Below are 21,806 nucleotides of genomic sequence, written 5' to 3' on the forward strand. Positions count from 1 at the left end.
GAAAAATGACCAAAATGCCACTGTGAGAAAAAAATTATTTTTCTATTGTTTTGATTTGGAAATAGTTTATAATTTCTCAAAACACGATACTTAACAACTGTTGCTCATAGGGGAGGTGCGAAAACTGATATTAAAACCTTGCGAGGTTCAAGTTGGCATTTCGGGCAATGAATGTCTATCGACAGGTCGCAACGGTTGTCACGGGCTCGAGGGAAGTACCGGTGTCACGACTCGGAACCTCCCTCAGGCCCATGACAATCGCCGCGACTTCCCGATTGACACTCATTATTCGGAATGCCAACTGAAACCCCGCAAGGCTTACATATCAGTTTCTTTCCTTTCCTGTGAGCAATCATTGTTAAATATCGAATTTTTAGAGAATATATACTATTTTAGATCAAAAAAATTCAAAATAAAATTTTCGCCACACAGGGGTATTTTGGTCATTTTTTTCTCAAAAATTTCGAAACTGGCTAAAACGTAATATACAAGTACAAAACACATAATTCATATTCAAAATGAGTTTAAAAGTCTAAAATCTTCATTTAAAACGAAATTACGGTTATTTGAATATAATAAGAAAATAAAAGAAATATTAAGGAAAATATTCTATTTTCTTATAAAACAATATTTATAGAGTATATACGTGAATAATTTTTATAGCGTAAAAGCTAAATAAATTTATACATACTGAAATACAGTAAGCCAAAATATTTAATTTAATTTACAATAACAAAAGGGCCCCCGAATAAACAAAAGTAAAGAGGACTGTGAACCTACGGTTTGGAAAATGCAGATCCAATGGTAGTCCTCGATGAGATCAGCTATCTACAGTCTATACTGAACCTGAAATGGGTGGAAAGGAGGGTGGTGAGATTATAAAATCCCAATGAGTAAACAGACATTATCATAAATATCTAAAGGCGAGTAAAATGGAGGCAAGTTTAAACAACAAATTTCAACCCATTTCATAATGTTTCCAATTTATTTCTTAAACCATAAAATATTTGTAATTTACCAAAACAGTTGTTAAGGCTTATGTATTTTATTAAAACAAGGCTCAAGCCAAAACTAATCCTCGGGATACCTTGGCCGAGGCATCTAACCGAGTCCACCAAGGGTGTTAAAATATTCACACGTGAAACACATTTTTATTTTTAAAACCAGCTGTTCCTTGACGTTGGCCGAGTTACACATTCACGTGGGGGTTCAACGTGAAGTGAGCTCTAATACTACCCCGGGAGTTACCCTCCTCGCCTCTACAACTGGAGTAACTATATAACTGGGTTTACCATGCCCCTCTAATAGGCAGTCCACGAAAACTCGTCACTGTAGTGACTAACCCATCAATTTTAATAAAATTTCGACAGTATAACGTGGCTTTTATTTATTTATCCAGCCTGCATAGTAAAAACAAATTACATAAATTTCCCAATGCACTCACAAAATATAGCCACATATACTCATTTCTCATAAGCCATTCCTAGGAAAATATATATTTTTCAAGTCAATTTGCAGCCTCCAATTAGTCAATTTCATAATCAATACAATATATTTTTATTTGTCACATTTATTCCTAAAACATCAAAAATCCCGTTTTAATCTCATTCTCATTTCATAAAATACATAAAGGGCATTTAAAATAAACTCTAGATAATTTACAATAATAATAAGTTTACTCACCGTTTGTACAAACTAAAAGCTTTCTAAGCGCCCCGATCACTACTCGTCGGGTACGACTTCTTTGCCTTTTTCGGAAGGCTCTCCTTCTAGACACATTACAAAAATTGACACAATTCATCATATTGATGCTAAATCACTATATAATTAACTTAAATCCTATACTAATGCATGGTATGAAATGCAATAGCCTAAAACAGCTTAAACGCGGTATTAACCTATTTTTGGTACTTTGCCTGATAAATTGCTAACGCGCTCCATTTTAGCTCTAAATCATCCCATTCTCTCTCCAACATTTCTAACCATTAAATATAAGCCAATAACCTTCTAAAAACAACAAAATCAGCTCACTCTCTTCCTTGGAAAATTCGGCCAAAAATGGGACATTAACTCGGTTAATTTTCTACTTTGTTTTTCTATCACGTTTAATCGTTTTTCATCATTTTTTCTTCATTTCCCTTAGAATAAAATCAATTCATCATCATTGTACAGCATTGAGCATCCAGCCAAGAGTGGGTATTGTGAAAATTTAATGATTTCTTGCCCAATTTAATTTCTAAACACATTTAACTAACTAAAACTATCAATTTAACTAAAAATCAAAACCTAAAAATTTCAATTTCTCTCCCCTAGAATTTCGTCCAGCCCTTGATATCACTTTTTGATCTCTCTCCTCAAGCATGCTAAATGGAAATAAAGGCATAGGAAAGGTAGAAATCAAGTTAAAATCGAAAAATCTTACCGTTAGACGCGCAAACGATCGAAAACCGCGAATTTCCCTTTGAATTTTCTTGTTTCTCTTTGGTTTTTCTTTTTTTCTTCCTTTCCTCTCTATTTCCTCTCTTGTTCTTCCTTATGGCCGGCCAGCACTTAAAATGGGGTTTAAATGGGCTGACTTTTCATTAAAATAATATTATTTCATTAAAAAAATGCCACGTGTCACTTTTCCATTGGCCCATTTTTAAAATTTCATCCATTTGTTTCCAAATTTTCACCATACACTTGTCCCACATATCCATAGCTTAGATAAAATTCTCAGACTTATCCAAAGTCTCGGTGGAGTAATTTTTGAAGTTTACACTTTTGCCCTCGTAAAAGTGAAAAATTACATTTTTGCCCAAAAAACTGAAAAATTGCCCATAGACATATTCTTCATCCCTTATACTCATACCATTCTCCAATTTGTCAAATTTGATCTAAATTCTCTCAAAATCTCAAATTTTATCCGCGGGTGGTAAAATCACGATTTTGCCCCTACACTCCAAAAATCACCAGAATTAAACTTTTTCACTTCCTATCATTAAATTATACTCCAAATAGTTAATCTTGGTCAAAAATTTCACTCCATGATCAAATTATTATCTTAGGTGGCAAAATGACGATTTTGCCCTTGAACATAAAAATTTCCAATTTTACCCCAAATGAACTCTCGAACTCCGAACAATCATTTTTAGTCATTCCTAGACTATAAAATATTAAATTTCATCCTACAATTCCTATTTGAACTAGTTCGAGGTTAAATCAACTCAAGTGTACCGTTAGGTACGATATTGGGTTTCGTCTTTTCTTATGTGCTTTCCTAGCATAATAACATGCTACTCAATGCATGTATGTCATGACATGTATTTATAGGGTCAGGTTTTACAATCGAGTCATGAAAATTAGAGTGGTATCAAGGCTTTTGGTCTTAAAGATTAGAATTTTTGGGTTTAAAGTTGTTTTAAAGTTGTTTTAAAAAACTACAGTGTCAATGTGGCCCAAGTTAAGTTAAGTTAGGTTTGATAGAATAGAATACGTGCATCTGCATATAGAATTTGGAGTTGTTTAGACTCGTTCTGTTTCTTCTTATAGATCTTATGGGAGCATAAGTCATAGACAGGGAGCTATATGAACTCTTATTCCCAGTAATCCACTTCCTTGTTAATGTCATCCAAAGGTCATAAGTAGGGCCATTGTCCGGGTTTAAGATGCCACCTGTGACATGAGCCAGTGTTAGAGAGATCTTAAAACGAATGCTCCTAATGAAAGATTAATGAAATGATATATCCCTCCGATTAAGGATGGAGAAATTTAGAGTAAGACTAATAGGCCGTGATAATTTATTCATTTGGTGGAGTTATAATTGAACTCATGGTTGTCAATTGGAAAAAGATTTGGGGACTATGGATTGTATTGGGGTTAATATAAAGGAGCACGTGTGATAATGGTAATAAGGGGCACACTTTGATTAGAATGAATAGTGATGGTTGTAATTAACTTGGAGTGTATAAATTAAGCATTAAGGTAAGAGTAAACCCATACTTATGTGCATGAAGATAAGAACACTATGTTAATTGAGCTTGTTATGTCCATATAAAAGTGGTGTTGGGATTTTGAAATATTTTATATGTGAATATGTGTTGAATAGGTACAGTAGCTTAGAGGGAACTGGTGTTGATTTCAATTAAGCGATTGTGAGATTTCAAGAATTGATTGGACCTATTATAGTTCATGGATATAAGCACGTGAATTAACTCAAGAGTGAGTATCAATGATTACTATAATTGATGTGTGGACATGAAGTAAGAAGTTAGTAAATAAATATGCTCTAAGGATGAGCTTGAACTTTGCTATGCTTAGTAAGGGGAGCCAAAGGATTAAAGGACTCGATGTGGAATTGGCAGCTTGAGGTTAAATGACTTGGAAATGTCGAATCTAGTCTAAGTGCCATATGAAGTTCTATAATTGAGACTAATATACGAATTACTTAGAAGATCAATTTAAAAGTTTATTCAGTTCAAAGTGTGGCCTATGATACGAATGATCAGTCTTGAAGGTGATCTCTCCAGAGTAAGGAATTTAGAAAATGTTGATGTTTGGATATACTCTAAGAGAGAGAACTTTTGCATCCTAAGTTTAGGACAACTTTGATCTTATGATTGCAAAGGCAAGGTGTAATAACTAAGTAAATTATTCACTTAATAAATGTGATTGGTTATTGTTGAATAAAGTCAAGATCTTAATATTTAGTGGTATACAATTTGATAATTATGTATTGAAGAGTTATTTGGAGACAATTCCTTCATCAAATTTGCACTAAATGCTATGGTAAAGGCATATCAATGTTAATATGGAAATGTATCCAGGAATGATCTTAACATACCACCAAAGGAGAATTAAACATGTTGAAATTAATGTTCTAATAGTGTGCATATGATAGAAATCTAGTTTGTAAGTTTTAGTTTTCATGATCATGAAATATATAAAGATTATCAATCTTTGGACATACACTTGGAGTTGTAATTTACAAGTTTGGAGTATTAAAGATATGATTAAATGGAATTAGCATTAGTTAAGGTACGTAAATCTTTTAATTAATTTATGTGGAGTATGCATGATAGTAGAATGGAGGAACATAGTGCCGTGATACCATATGGTGAAGTCACCATACAATATGGAAAGATTATTCTAAAGTGGGATTTATTGATTGTTGACAAGTGTTATAGGATGAGATGAATTTGAAAATATCGACTTTATCTATTATATGTGATAAGCAGAAGAGGAGATAAATAGCTATGGAAATTGTGACGTAAGCTTGGAGGGAAAACCAAACAGTTGAGAATGATTAGTGTCGTAACCTTAAATATAGATGAATAACATTGATTAAGTAAACTCCAACAGCCACCGTGCTGTAGTGCTAAGAACACTTCATGTCTAGGACGCATGAATAAAATGAGACAGATGTGAAGTTAAACTTACGAGTTGGCCTAAAGTCATTGAACTTGATTCTAAGTTTTGTTAACTGGAGTTTTAAGGTTTTGGAAGGTATCGATATGAATGAGTTAAAGCTGAAATGGTTAAAGGCGTTCCCTTCGAGGGGGGAGCAAAATGGTCTGGGGTTCAAAACTTGGCAAGAAAGTCCTGTAGGGCCTGTCGTAACAATACCTTGGAGTGGGCCCCAAAGGGGATGCCACATAAATGGCTAAGTTACGGATTAAGTGATCACATGTTGTGAGACATAAGTTTAAGATAGATATCCAAAAGAAATACTCAAGAGAAATTCTACCATGGATCTCGTGAAAGCAAGCACTAAGTTATGTGGTTATAAAAAGGAAGCCATAAGCTGAGAGTGATATTTGTATTAACATTGAAAGGTACTTGAGGAAAATCTAGTTTCAAGTCTTGTAATTTCAAGTACAATTTGTAAATTGGTTAAGGAAGAATGATGTTATATTCATATGAAAGAGTGGAACAAAGGATGATTGAAGTTGACCTTGATAATGAAGTCGGATAATGAAACTTTCCTAATATATTATGGAAATTAGAATTCAAAAATGCTTGAGGCATACATGATTCAAATGAGTTTGAGTTTTAAGTGACAAATCAATATCGGAATGCAAGAAGGATACAAGGTAATGTAGATGCATGAAGGATAATTGAGGAAAAAGGATGATTCTTAGGAATTGTGGTATTGCATAAGATGCAATGATCAAGTTAAGATAAATCTTTGAGGCATCAATGGGATTATAAAGCATACACGCATAATAGATTATAATTCAATAGAGATGACATTGTGATACAATGATATATAGTACAAGGAAACTTAAGCATATAATTGGAAATGATAAGAAGAGAGTATAAGTATGTAAATGATGTGGAACTATGCAAAGGCATGATGAGAATTTGTATGAATTATGAAGATTATTCTATTGAATCTTGGTTAGGATGGGAATGAACAAAGAGAAATTAGTCTGAAGGTATTTGAAAACAGAGACCCGTATACTTAATGAGGAATATGGACATTTGAATGTGCATGTATATGTATGTGTGGAGTTAATGATGTACCCAACTAAAATGAAGAATGGTTTTAGTGGTTTGAGATTTGAACTCAATCTATTTGATAAGTTGCATAGATAATGTAACGATCAAGAATCTTATTAGAAGTCTATTTATGGCGACCTAAGGAATTTTGGGGAAATAGTTAAGGAAATGTAATCTATAGTGCAATTAAGCCATATGATATGGACTAATAAGATTAAGAAGATTAAAATTTCCTAAATGTAAGGTAAACATGAAGTATGTGGAAATAATTGAAGCCATTAATCTTCCCTAACGTTGAGGATATGTACAGGAATGAGTATGGCGTGTTAATGATGTCGTAAACTACACAATAGTGTATGAGGATAGGATGAATGAATGAAAGTCGAGAAATTTGATATGGAATGAAGTAATAAGATAGTGATTGGTATACCTAAATAAGTATAAAATGCGATCGAAATTGGTATGATTGAGATGGAGTTATGGTTTAAGTTTAATGATAGTAATAGAAGCATGCTTGGTGTCTCGATATAAGAGATCATAATTGTGAAGGTTACTATTGATCTGATTTTAAAGGATAATAATAGACATAAGTGAAGTACTCGAGTTAAATTGGAGGTAAATAAGGTGAACAAATTGAAATTCCCTATAAAGGGGAGGACATAAGAAGTCGAGCATTAAATGAGAAAATAATACCCTCACTTTTTCTCTGAGTTCAGTAAATGAAATTTTGAGGTCAAAATTTATTTTAAGTGGGGTAGTGTTGTCAAGCTCGGCTCTACAATATGTTTATTATGCCATTCCTACATAAGAATGCATGTTTGCTTACTTGGGTACCTCAAAAATCGTTAAAGGACTACAATGTACCAAATGGTACAACTAAGTTGATTTAAGCCTTGAACTAGTCCAAATAGAGATTTTAAGATGAAATTGAGAATTTTAAAACCCCAAAATGACTTAAAATGGTGATTCGGAGTTCGAGGACCGATTTGGAGTCAAATTGAAATTTTCATGACCTAAGGGTAAAATGATCATTTTGCTACCCGAGGTTAAAATGTGAGTGTTAGATGAAATTAAAAGCTCACCTATTTGAAAAATCGACACTGCTTGCCATTCCCAAAACCATCGAGAACCCTTTGTTTATTGATGAATCAACTACCAATAGGACATGTTCGAGCATTGCCCAAGTGTGTATTGAATATGACTGTTTGAAGACTACTATAGATTCTGTTTAGATCATGATAACAGATTACCAAACTGGTGTGAATGTAGGAGGTTATATGCAGAAAAAAGGAGTTTGCCACACTACCAGATTATTGATCTCATTGTTCACATGTTGTCCAACAAGACGCAAACTGTCAAGCCCGACCTTATAAAATACTTTCCATGTCATTCATGTGATTGACAATATGCTTGCATACTTGGAAAGCCCCGAAAGAAAAATCGTTAAAAGACGACAATGTACCAAATGGTACAATTAAGTTAATTTAAGCCTCGAACTAGAACAAATAGAGAATTTAAAATGAAATTAAGAATATTAAAGTCCCAAAATGGCTTATATGGTGATTTGGAGTTCAATGATCAATTTGGAGTCAAACCGAAATTTTTACTGTCCACGGGCAAAATGGTCATTTGCCACCTAGGGACACAATGGGAATTTTTTAAAAAGACATTTTTTGGCCCCATTTGACTTATTGGAGTATAATTTGAGGGTTTGGCAGTGAAAAAGTTTAATTCCGATGATTTCTAGAGTGTAGGGGCAAAATCGTAATTTTACCACCTGCGGACAAAATTTGAGATTTTGAGAGAATTTAGATCAAATTTGACAAATTGGAGAATGGTATGAGTATAAGGGATGAAAAATATGTCTATGGGCAATTTTTCAGTCTTTGGGGTAAAATTGTAATTTTTGACTTTTACGGGGGTAGAAGTGTAAATTTCAAAAAATTACTCCACCAAGACTTTCGATAAGTCTGAGAATTTTATCTAAGCTATGGATATGTGGGACAAGCGTATGGTGAAAATTTGGAAACAAATGGATGGCTAGAATTTAAGGAATTAATAAAACATTAAAAAAAATGAATAAAATAATATTATATTATTTTAGCCTTTAAAAAGGTAAAAGTTCCAGAATTCTCATCTTCTTCAGCCGTCCAAACCAGGGGAGAAAAGGGGGAAAAAAACAAATAAGAACCCCACCCGAAAATTTGGGAAAAATCAAGAGAAATCAAGAAATGAAGCATTGAAAAGGTAAATTTCATTGATTTTCCTTGTGACTTTCAGTACCCATGCATTTTTTTCTCATTTCCATGGAAAATTAGAAAGTGGGTATGGACACCCATGCTGGCCAAACCTCCATGGATGAGTTTTGAGCTTGAGTTTTGGTTGATTTTAGTTAAGTTATATTGAAATATAGCAAAAATAAGCTAGAGATATAATTTTCTCCCATTGAAACCCATTATGCCGAATTTTCTAGGGGAATATTGGCTGCTGATCTTGATGTTTATTTGAGGAATTATGATGAATAATGATGAATTATGAGCCTAGAAAAATAATGGGAATTTTCGGAGCAAAAATATAAATTTTTACCCACTAGGGGTATTTTCGTAATTTGCTATCGAGACTGATAATTTGCACCACACTGAGGGACATTAAGTCAATTTGGGTGCAATTGAGGTATAGAAACTGAAAAAAATTAATTTGGAGTTTAAATGGACGCGTATATCGATTTATCGGGTACAAAACCGAAATAGGCTAACACCGCATTTAGGCAAAAATTTAGACATTTTTGCATTCCATATCAAGCATTAGTAGTCTAAATTAGTTTAATTTTAATTTTGTACCAATGTGGTGAATTTATCGATTTTGTACTGTGTCAAGGTGGTGAGTCCTTCGAGAAAGGGAAGGAAATTGCACCCGAGGACTAGTAGTCTGAGTATTTCGAAAATCCCCACTCTAGACACGGTGAGTAACCTTACCATCATTTTAATTATCTAAAGTATGTTTTTATTCGGTTTTGGTGAATTTTATGAAAATGAGTTCAAATGGTAAATTTTTATGTTTTGTAAATAAAATGAGTTTAAATGAAAATATTTTATAAATTGTCTTGAAACGAAATAACGATTTTGAAAATAGAGTAATTGGAAACCACTGATATGTTGTAAATTTAAAATTGAATTAATGGCTTATGTTCTTGTATTAGCATGACTGGCTAGGTTGTGTTTTTTATGAATTGTATGAATTACTTTATTTTACCCTTGCAAGCTGGGTAGTAATATATTAGCCCTGTCATGCTGTCAAAATTTTATTGTATAGTGCGTTTGACCTGCTGCAGTGGGCTAGGTTCTGTGAACTAGCCTATTAGAGGGGCACAGAATCCTGTTATATTTTTACCTCGATTGGAGAGGCGAGTAGGGTAACTCCCGAGGTATAACTTTAAAGTTCACTTCACGCCAAACCACCACGTGAAGGAGAACTCGACCAACGCCAAGGAACGGCTATGTTTTCAAAATAAAAACACGACTTTCTAATAGCCTTGGCAGACTCAATTGGGATAGCCCTCGGCCAAGGTATCCTAGATAACTGAGTATGATAATAATTTTTGGCATGAGCCAAGCTTTTTAAGAAATTCATAAGCCATACTGATTACTTGCTTTAAATAAATTGATTTCATTTGGTTGAAATAAGTTGAAAGATGATAAATTACAGTTTGATGAAATGTTTTAATAGTCTCCTTTTACTCGACTTTAGATATTTTGAGTGATGTTTGTTTACTCACTAGGATTTTATAATCTCACCACCCTCATTTCCACCCATTTCAGGCTCAGAATAGATTGTAGATAACTGATATCAGCGAGGATTACAGTTGAACTTGCCACATCCAAAGACTGTAGGTTCATTTCTTTTGATACTTTTGGTCATTCGTGGGCTCACGTGTCAATGTAAATTAAATTCTATACTTTGGTTATCTGTATTACGGTATGTAAGAATTTATTTTGCTTTTACGCTATAAAAATTATTTATGCAGTGTTCTTAAAATATCGTTTTATGTGAAAATTGAATATTTTATTTAATATTTTTATTTTATTATAACAGTCATAATTCCATTTTAAACGAATGTTTTAGACATCCAAAATTATTTTTGATTATGAAATATTTGTTTTCCACTTATATACTATATTTTTAGATGATCTTGAGATTTTTGGGATAAATGACCAGAATACCCATGTGAGACAAAAATTATTATTTTATTTGTTTAAGTTGGAAATAGTTTAAAATCTTTTAGAATGTGGTATTTGGAAACAGTTACCCACAGGGGAAATGAGAAGTTGATATTAAAGCCTTGCGGGGTTCCGGTTGACATTCCGGGTAATGAATGTCGATCAAGACGTCGCGACGGTTGTCACGGGCTCGATTGGAGTTTCGGGTCGTGACAATTAAGTTGGTATCAGAGCAAAGGGAAAGATAACCCTATTCCTGGGAACTCTCGCATATGATCGATGGCGAAGTATGACTCTTCGCCCAGGAGCTTGGAAGAGGAGGGAAGGGACTGCTCCCGGTGCGTCTCGGAGTGAAGTGCACCTCTTGCCGAGTGCTCTAATAGGTACCATTTAATGCCATTATGCCCTGAGGGGTTGAGTCGAATTAAGTTGGTATCAGAGTTGTTGGTTTTAAATATTAGAGTTTTGGGTTTAAAGTTATTTTAAAGCTGTTTTAAAAATTTATAGTGTCAGTGTGGTCTCGAGTTAAGTTAGGTTAGGTTGAATAAAATACATGCATAAGCATATAGAGCGTGAGGTTGCCTAAACTCACTTTGTTCCCTCTTATAGATTATTATGTCTCCTCGACGCGAACAACCACCTTTCACTAGATCAGCTGGAAGGAGAAGAGGTCGTTTCCAACGTCGTCAGTTAGGTGCAATAGAGGAGGAATCGATTGCATCCACCATTCGGGCAGCACCTGCTGCTGAACAGACTGAGACTCGTCCACATCCTCCACCTCCTCTGCCACTTACTAGTATTCTTGCTATGCATCTTGAGGCAGTTCAGGCATTAGCAACCTTCTTTACTGCTATTACTGGCCAGGCTCAAGCTGGTCAAGCTCTTCTTACAGTTCCTCTAGCTGCTCCTTCAGTACCACCATCCCACCTCCTGTCCCACCACCAGTGCTGGATGTTTCTAATTCTAAGAAGCTTAAAGAGGCTAGGCAACATAGTTGTGTTTCTTTTATGGGTGAGTCGGACGCAACCGTGGCTAAAGAGGTGGTGCGAATGGCTTTAAGAGCTGAGAAGCTTGCGAATGAAAATAGGAGTTTGTGAGCTGAGTTAGCAAAAAGGAGAAATCTGAGTGTATCTTCTAGTCAGCCACCAAAAAGGGGTAAAGACTCCTCTGTTTCAGGATGTTCAAGTAGATGCAGAAATTGTGGGAATTATCATGCTGGGCCGTGCAGAGGGCTTGCATGATGTTTTCGTTGTGATCAATCGGGTAACATTAGGAGAGATTACCCACAGTTAGGACAGGCTACGGTAGCTGCTCCATCTCCACCAGCTCATACAGATATGCAGAGGAGAGATTCCTCTAGATTGCAACCGAGACAGGGATGATTTTGACATACCACCAAGGGTAGTTTAAATATGTTGAAATTAGTGCCCTAATAAAGTACATATGATAGAAAAGCTAGTTTGTAAGTTGTAGTTTTCATGATCATGAAATATATAAAGATTATCAATATATGGACATACATTTGGAGTTGTAATTTACAAGTTTGAAGTATTTAAGATATGATTAAATGGAATTAGTATTAGTTAAGGTACGTAAATCTTTTAATTAATTTCTATGGAGTATGCGTGATAGTAGAATGGAGGAACATCGTGCAGTGATGCTATATGGTGAAATCACAATACAATATGGAAAGGGTATTTTGGAGTGGGATTTATTGACTGATGATAAGTGATGAGCAATTTGAGATACATGTAGCTATGAATAAATTTGGAGATTTTTGCTTAAGCAAACTTGTATTAAATGTTATGGTAAAGATATATGAATGCTAGTGGCAAAATAAATACGTTAAATCAATGTTTTGATCGCACACTTGTGATAGAAAGTTAGTCTTGCTAATTGTGGTATAGACTCAAAGGGAAGCCACACGATTGTGAATAATTGAGGTAGTAGCTTTAAAGGTGGAAGAGTTGCTAAGATAAAGTGAATTCAAACCGTTGCAACGCCACAGTTCTGACTATTAAACGCTGTCACGTTAAGAACTCCTAATGGCTAGAAAACAAGAGCAAATTGAGAGTGGCATGAAGATGAAACTCACGAGTTGAAGAATGGTCATTGGTTTTCATGCTAAGCTTTGTTGTTTGGAGTCTTAAGTGCATTGGGAGGTATTAAGATAAAGATGATGAGTGAAATTGCAAAGTTTTTTTTATTGCCTTATATAAATTGGCATGTAAGAAAAAGAAAAGTTAAAGAATTTTTGAGATGGCTACATAAAAATAAATTAACATGTGGAGTGTTAAGATGAATAATATGATGACTGAAGTCAAATCTTAAGAAATAAAGAAGACAAGAGATTAAGTCTTGTTGAAGACTAAAAAGGAAGCGAGCGAAAGGTTAGATGAATGTATGAGATACTGATTAAAGATGTCAATACCAAGTGAGGAAAATGTAAATAAAGATTTCAATAATGATATACTTAGTGTATAAAAGAGTAAATAAGTGATTAAGTGTTTCAAGAATGTTTAAACGCCCTTGAGAAAGAATTATAAGTTATACATGATGAGCATAAGATGCGTGACTTTGAAACTTGCTAAGGAGCCAAATGGCTAAGTTACGGGTTAAATGATCATATGTTGTGAGACATAAATTTAAAATAAATATCCCTAAGGAAATACTCAAGAGAAGTTCTACCATGGATCTTGTAAAAGCAAGCACTAAGTTATGTAGTTATAAAAAGGAAGCTATAAGCTGAAGTGTTAACATTAAAAAGTACTTGAGGAGAATTTAGTTTCAAGTCTTGTAATTTCAAGTACAATTTGTAAATTAGTTAAGGAAGAATGATGTTATATTCATATGAAAGAGTGGAATAAAGGATGATAGAAGTTAACCCTGATAATGAAGTCAGATAATGAAACTTTCTTAATATATTATGGGAATTGGAATTTGAAAATGCATGAGGCATACATGATTCAAATGAATCTGAGTTTTAAGTGACAAATCAATATCGAAATGTAATAAAGATACAATATATAGGAGACATGAAGGATAATCGAGGAATAAGGATGACGTTTAGGAATTGTAGTATTGCATAAGATGCAATGATCAAGTCAAGATAAATTTTTGAGATACCAATGGGATTATAAAACATACACGCATAATAGATTATAATTCAATGGAGATGACATTGTGATGCAATGATATACAGTACAAGGAAACTTAAGCATATAATTGGAAATGATAAGAAGAGAATATAAGTATATAAATGATGAGGAACTATACACAGGCATGATGAGAATTTGTATGAATTATGAAGATTATTCTATTGAATCTTGATTGTGGATGGGAATGAATTAAGAGAAATTAGTCTGAAGGCATTTGAAAACAGAGACTCGTATACATAATGAGGAATATAGACATTTGAATGTACATGTATATGTATGTGTGGAGTAATGATGTACCTAACTAAAATGAATAATGGTTTTAGTGGTTCGAGATTTGAACTTAATATATTTGATGAGTTGTATAGATAATGTAACAATTAAGAGTCTTATCAGAAGATGATTTATGGTGACCTAAGGAATTTTGGAGAAATAGTTAAGGGACAATAATCTATAGTACGATTAAGCCATATGAGATGGATTAATAGGATTAAGAAGATTGAAATTTCCTAAATGCAAAGTAAACATGAAATATGTAGAAATAATTAAAGCCATGAATTTTCCCGAACGCTGAGGATATGTACAGGAATGAGTATGGCGTGTTAATGATATTGTAAACTACACAATAGTGCATGAGGATAGGATGAATGAATGAAAGTCGAGAAGTTTGATATGGAATGAAGTAATAAGATAGTGATTGGTATACCTAAATAAGAATAAAATGCGATTGAAATTGGTATGATTGAGATGGAGTTATGGTTTAAGCTTAATGATAGTAATAAAAGCATGCTTGGTGTCTCGATATAAGAGATCATAATTGTGAAGGTTATTGTTGATATGATTTTAAAGGATAATAATAGACATAAGCGAAGTACTTGAGTTGAATTGGAGGTAAATGAGGTAAACAAATCAAAATTCCCTATAAAGGGGAGGACATAAGAAGTCGAGCATTAGATGAGAAAACAATACCCTCACCTTTTCTTTGAGTTCAGTACATGAAATTTTGAGGTCAAAATTTTATTTTAAGGGGGGTAGTGTTGTCAAGCCCAACCTTATAAAATACTTTCCATGTCATTCATATGATTGACAATATGCTTGCATTCTTGGAAAGCCCCGAAAGAAAAATCGTTAAAAGACAACAATGTCCTAAATAGTACAATTAAGTTAATTTAAGCCTCGAACTAGATCAAATAGAGAATTTAAAATGAAATTAAGAATATTAAAATCCCAAAATGGTTTATATGGTGATTTGGAGTTCGAGGATCAATTTGGAGTCAAACCGAAATTTTTACTGTCTAGGGGCAAAATGATCATTTGCCACCTAGGGACACAATGGGAATTTTTAGAAAAGAAATTTTTTGGCCCCATTTGACTTATTGGAGTATAATTTGAGGGTTTGGCAGTGAAAAAGTTTAATTCCAGTGATTTCTAGAGTGTAGGGGCAAAATCGTAATTTTACCACTTGTGGACAAATTTTGAGATTTTGAGAGAATTTAGATCAAATTTGACAAATTGGAGAATGGTATGAGTATAAGGGATGAAAAATATGCCTATGGGCAATTTTTCAGTTTTTTGGGTAAAAATGTAATTTTTGACTTTTACGGGGGTAAAAGTGTAAATTTCAAAAAATTACTCCACCAAGACTTTGGATAAGTCTGAGAATTTTGTCTAAGCTATGGATATGTGGGACAAGTGTATGGTGAAAATTTGGAAACAAATGGATGGCTAGAATTTAAGGAATTAATAAAACATTAAAAAAATGAATAAAATATAATTATTTTATTTTAGCCTTTGAAAAGGTAAAAATTCCAGAATTCTCATCTTCTTCAGCCGTCCAAACTAAGGGAGAAAAGGGGGAAAACAACAAATAAGAACCCCACTTAAAAATTTGGGGAAAATCAAGAGAAATCAAGAAATCAAGCATTGAAAAGGTAAATTTCATTGATTTTCCTTGTGATTTTCACTACCCATGCATTTTTTTCTCATTTCCATGCAAAATTAGAAAGTGGGTATGGACACCCATGCTGGCCAAACCTCCATGGATGAGTTTTGAGCTTGAGTTTTGGTTGATTTTAATTGAATTAAGTGATTTTAGTTAAGTTATATTGAAATATAGCAAAAATAAGCTAGAGATATAATTTTCTCCCATTGAAACCCATTATGCTGAATTTTCTAGGGGGATATTGGCTGCTGATTTTGATGTTTATTTGAGGAATTATGATGAATAATGATGAATTATGAGCCTAGAAAAATAATGGGAATTTTCGGAGTAAAAATACAAATTTTTACCCACTAGGGGTATTTTCGTAATTTGCTATCGGGACTGATAATTTGCACCACACTGAGGGAAATTAAGTCAATTTGGGTGCAATTGAGGTATAGAAACTGAAAAAAATTAATTTGGAGTTTAAATGGACGCGTATATCGATTTATCGGATAAAAGACCGAAATAGGCTAACACCGCATTTAGGCAAAAATTTAGACATTTTTGCATTCCATATCAAGCATTAGTAGTCTAAATTAGTTTAATTTCAATTTAGTACCAATGTGGTGAATTTCTCGATTTTGTACTGTGTCAAGGTGGTGAGTCCTCCGATAAAGGCAAGGAAATTGCACCCGAGGACCAATAGTCTGAGTATTTCGAAAATCTCCACTCTAGACACAGTGAGTAACCTTACCATCATTTTAATTATCTAAAGTATGTTTTTATTCAGTTTTGGTGAATTTTATGAAAATGAGTTCAAATGGTAAATTTTTATGTTTTGTAAACAAAATGAGTTTAAATGAAAATATTTTATAAATTGTCTTAAAACGAAATAACGATTTTGAAAATAGAGTAATTGGAGACCACTGATATGTTGTAAATTTAAAATTGAATTAATGGCTTATGTTATTGTATTGGCATGACTGGTTGGGCTGTGTTTTTTATAAATTGTATGAATTACTTTATTTTACCCTTGCAGGCTGGGTAGTAATATATTAGCGCTGTCATGTTGTCAAAATTTTATTGTATGGTGGGTTTGACCTGCTGCAGTGGGCTAGGTTCTGTGGACTAGCCTATTAGAGGGGCACAGAATCCTGTTATATTTTTACCTCGGTTGGAGAGGCGAGTAGGGTAACTCCCGAGGTATAACTTTAAAGTTCACTTCACGCCAAACCACCACGTGAAGGAGAACTCGACCAACACCAAAGAACGGCTATGTTTTCAAAATAAAAACACGACTTTCTAATAGCCTTGGCGGACTCAGTTGGGATAGCCCTCGGCCAAGGTATCCCAGATAACTGAGTATGATAATAATTTTTGGCATGAGCCAAGCTTTTTAAGAAATTCATAAGCCATACTGATTACTTGCTTTAAATAAATTGATTTCATTTGGTTGAAATAAGTTGAAAGATGATAAATTACAGTATGATGAAATGTTTTAATAGTCTCATTTTACTCGACTTTAGATATTTTGAGTGATGTTTGTTTACTCACTGGGATTTTATAATCTTACCACCCTCATTTCCACCCATTTCAGGCTCATAATAGATTGTAGATAACTGATATCGGCGAGGATTACAGTTGAACTTGCCATATCCAAAGACTGTAGGTTCATTTCTTTTGATACTTTTGGTCATTCGTGGGCCCACGTGTCACTGTAAATTAAATTCTATACTTTGGTTATCTGTATTACAGTATGTAAGAATTTATTTTGCTTTTACGCTATAAAAATTATTTATGCAATGTTCTTAAAATATCGTTTTATGTGAAAATTGAATATTTTATTTAATATTTTTATTTTATTATAACAGTCATAATTCCATTTTAAACGAATGTTTTAGATATCCAAATTTATTTTTGATTATGAAATATGTGTTTTCCACTTATATACTATATTTTTAGATGATCTTGAGATTTTTGGGATAAATGACCAAAATACCCCTGTGAGACAGAAATTATTATTTTATTTGTTTAAGTTGGAAATAGTTTAAAATCTTTTAGAATGTGGTATTTGGAAACAGTTACCCACAGGGGAAACAAGAAGCTGATATTAAAGCCTTGCGGGGTTCCGGTTGACATTTCGGGTAATGAATGTCGATCGAGACGTCGCGGCGGTTGTCACGGACTCGATGGGAGTTCCGAGTCGTGACACAAACTGCTTGGTGTTAGGCGATAGGCCTAAAAAATCTACAAAACAGAGGGTTACAGAGGAAAAATAGGGCATTCAATCTCACAAGATAGTTTGAAAGGCAAAGAAATTTTGGGTGCGACTGATCGAAAAAAGAAGCAGTAGTGGAAAAAGGTAAAAAAGGTGAGAAAAGTGGGGTTAAAAATTTGTAAGGGGCAGAAATTTTTTTGTTCAAGAAGATGATGGAAAACCAAAGCATGATGTCGTTCCCACGAGAAAAATGCCAAACAGTGTCAAAGTAAAATCTCAAAATATTTTAGCTAGTTTGCATGATTTAAATGGACAAAAAAATGATGTTCACCACCCGTCTATGAAAAAGAACCAAGGGGAAAGAAATTTGTGTTGATCCCCAAGGTGTTTCGCCAATTCTTGAAATGTTAAATACGTTTGTAGTGTTTTTGGGAAGGGAGAAGAAGAGCAAGAAGGGGCCTAGGTAATGTGCATAACTATTTAGATGTTCGAGCAGTTGGTCATGTTCAAGTAGTTGGTCATTCTTTAGGTGATGCAAAAGTAGAAAATGTTCTAGAAAATAGCCAGGATGGTTTGGATGATGATGGTGCAGTGCAGTCTTATAACAACATGATAGAGAATTCTCTCTCAATGGAAGATGCTTAACTACAATGGGCTTTACATAATTCTTACAATGTTTCAAGGTGTAGGAGGAATACTTGTAAGGTGGTGCATAAGCATGGTATGTACTGGGAAAGTTCCTCAATGTCGAGAAGAATACATGACAAGCTAGAAAATAGGCAAGAAAAGAATTGTATAGGGGTTGACATGCAGAATTTGTCTAACTTCCATGAAGAAAAAAATACTGCTATAGATAAGGCAATTAAGTTGGCAAATTGTGGTGCTAACATGCAAAATTTCTCTTTGTCATTTCTTGCAGTTCACTCAAGCTAGTAGTTAAAAGTACATCTCTCCAAGGCACGACGTAGAAAGTGGAATGTGCAAGGAATTGTTGGTAAAATTATGCACTGTCGCCTTAAAAAATTAAAGCTTATGCACAATTTAAAAATCATTGCTATTATGGAACTTATAGTTGATAGCATCAAAATTAATTAGTTTAAACATCGTCTAGGTTTTGAAAGAGCAGTTTATAATATTATGTTCTTTTTATAAATGGGCCCTATGCATAAGGTCTTTCTGAAAATAGGCTTATCTATAGTTTTAACTATTTTTTGCCAAGAGAAATAAAATTAAGACAAAATTACCCTTAATGAAATCGACCCATTTGTATGGCTTCGCGCCTCAACCCGGAACCTATTAATGGGTCAAGTATGTTTACAAAATGTATAACTCCTCAATTCTCATCGATAGACCATACATCTCCCTACAAAGAATTCTCTCGAAATTTGTCATACCTCGCACCCTCGTTGGACACAAATAAGACCTTATTGATCTAACGAATGATCGTTTGATGTGAATTGGCATGCTAAAGAGCGACAAAGGATGAAAGGAACGTTCTAGAATAAAATGCTTCGCGCATGTAGAAATAACAATTAAATAATAATATTTTCGTTGGAGAGGAATTAGTAAGCTAAAGGATGATTCGGAAGTAAACCGAGATGCAATGATGTGTTTCAGGACCAAAGAAGGCAAGTGAAAATATTTGAGATAAAATAATATTTTATTCAATAAAATAATATTAAAATATTAATATTTTATATGTTGTCGGAATTAGTCATGAAAAATGGAATATGACTAATTTAAGTGGGGGAGAAGAAGTAAAGAAGAATTTTGAAGGAAAACGACGATAATTGTGTCAGCGTGTTTTATTAAATCGAGCTAATGCGGGTAAGTAAATATTTAAATATTATGGTGACACCGCGTTGAAATGCAATCTCGATATTTTGATTATACACGTGTAAGAAAAGGAAGATAGAAGAAAATTAGAATGTTTACACGTGTCGAAAGAATTAATTTTAAAATATGAAAATTTGAGAGAGGTGTATCAAATAAAATTAAGTTGAAGAATTACATATAAATTGCATTATTTGGAGAGAATAAAATAAATAAATAATAAAATAATAAGGAAATAAAAAGTATGGGGTGAATGTGGTTTGGATGGGAATGATGTGGTTTGGATGAGAATGAAGAAAAGTCAAAGTCATTTGGAATAATAATAAATTTGGAACCAAGTGGAGTGGGTAGCCGGTCAAGTGAGATGGAGTAAAGAAATGAAAAGAAAATAAAAAGAAGAAAGTAAGAAAAAATGTAAGGTGGGGACTAGCTGAACAAAAGAATAAAGAAAGTAAAGAAAAGTTAAGTTGGTTAAGTGAAGAAGAAAAAGAAAAAAGAGAAGTCGGTTGTGAGGGAGAGCAAAAGAAAAGCAAAGAACAAAGAAAAAAAAAAGGAAAGAAAAACCGTGGGAGAGGAAGAGAAAAGGAACGAAAATTCTGCTATTTTCTTGGCATGGTTTTGCTGCACCTTGAAGAAGGAAAAGAGAGCTTTTTGCTGCAATTTTTGGAGGAAGAAAAAGCTGAAAAATTTTGAGGTAAGAAAGCTTAGTTTTTTTTAGGTTAATTGCAGGAATTTTTTATGTTTTTATGGCTGATTTTGGTGCTGAAAATTCAAGGTTTTTGTTACTGAAATTGTGTGAATTTACTGCTGAAAATTTTTGGAGGTTTTTACTACTGTAGGACAACTTTGGATACTGAAAATTTGAGCTGTTTGCTACCAATTTGTGCAAAAAATTTTGAGCTGTTTGCTACCAATTTGTGCAGAAAAATTAGAGTTGTTTGCTAGTAGTTTGTGCAGGAAAATTGGACAGCTTTGTGCTGCCAAAATTGAGAAGTTTTGTTGCTGGAAATCTGCTGATTTTAGAGTAAAAAATGGTAGCAAAAAGGGTGAGAAAATGAGGCTTTTGGTGATCGATTTTAAGAGGAAAGGAAGAGAGGAAGCCACAGTGGTAAAAAGAGTGACGGGCTGGAAAGAAAAAAAAAAAGAAAAGAAGAAGAAACATGGAAGAGAGAAAAAGAAAGAAAAAGAAATAGAAATATAAAATAAATGGTCATGACCCAATAGAAAAAAAGTGGGCATGGCCCAATAGGAAATAAAAATAAATTGGGCTTAGCCCAAATAGGAAAAATGGAGAAGCCCATGGAGAGGCCCAAAGGTCATAAAAAAATGAAAAAGGCCCAATGGTAAGTTAATGCTATATTTTAAGGTTTATGGGTAGTTTAATATTGTGCATATTTTGGATGAAAAATATGCAAGTTGCTTCAGGAATTTTTAATTAAGTTGCTACCCATACAAATGTGTGATTAAGTATACTGAGTTTAAATTGTTGCTAGAAAAGTTTGTTGTGGAGGCGTGCCGAACGAAGTATGTGACTGACAAATAGGAATAATTATATACGCGTACGAATCAATAGTGAAGTAATATCCCACTATTATGAGGTGAGTAGGAGGTGTCAATTTTAAAAATTCCATATATATATATATATATACGTATATTTTACGTGAAGTGCAAAATTTATGAAAAGCATACGTTGATAGAATTTTAAGAAATTGTGGGTGTAAGTTATTTTTAGAAATCATTTGAAATATATATATATATATATTAGACGTAAAGTGTTTTAAACCGGGAAACAAGCTTTTTGAAAAGATTTACATCAAAGGAAATTGTGCCTTATTGTTTGTGTGGTGTGCATTCATGAAATTTATTACATATTCACCATGCTATTTTGATACAAAATATCATGCAAATACTTACAATGAACATTTTACGAAAAGAGAGTTTTAACGTGATGTGGGGATCGATATTTTGAGAAGAATTTA

Source organism: Theobroma cacao, chromosome 8 (genome assembly GCF_053813885.1).
Source record: "Theobroma cacao isolate CCN51 chromosome 8, ASM5381388v1, whole genome shotgun sequence".
Lineage (NCBI taxonomy): Eukaryota > Viridiplantae > Streptophyta > Magnoliopsida > Malvales > Malvaceae > Theobroma > Theobroma cacao.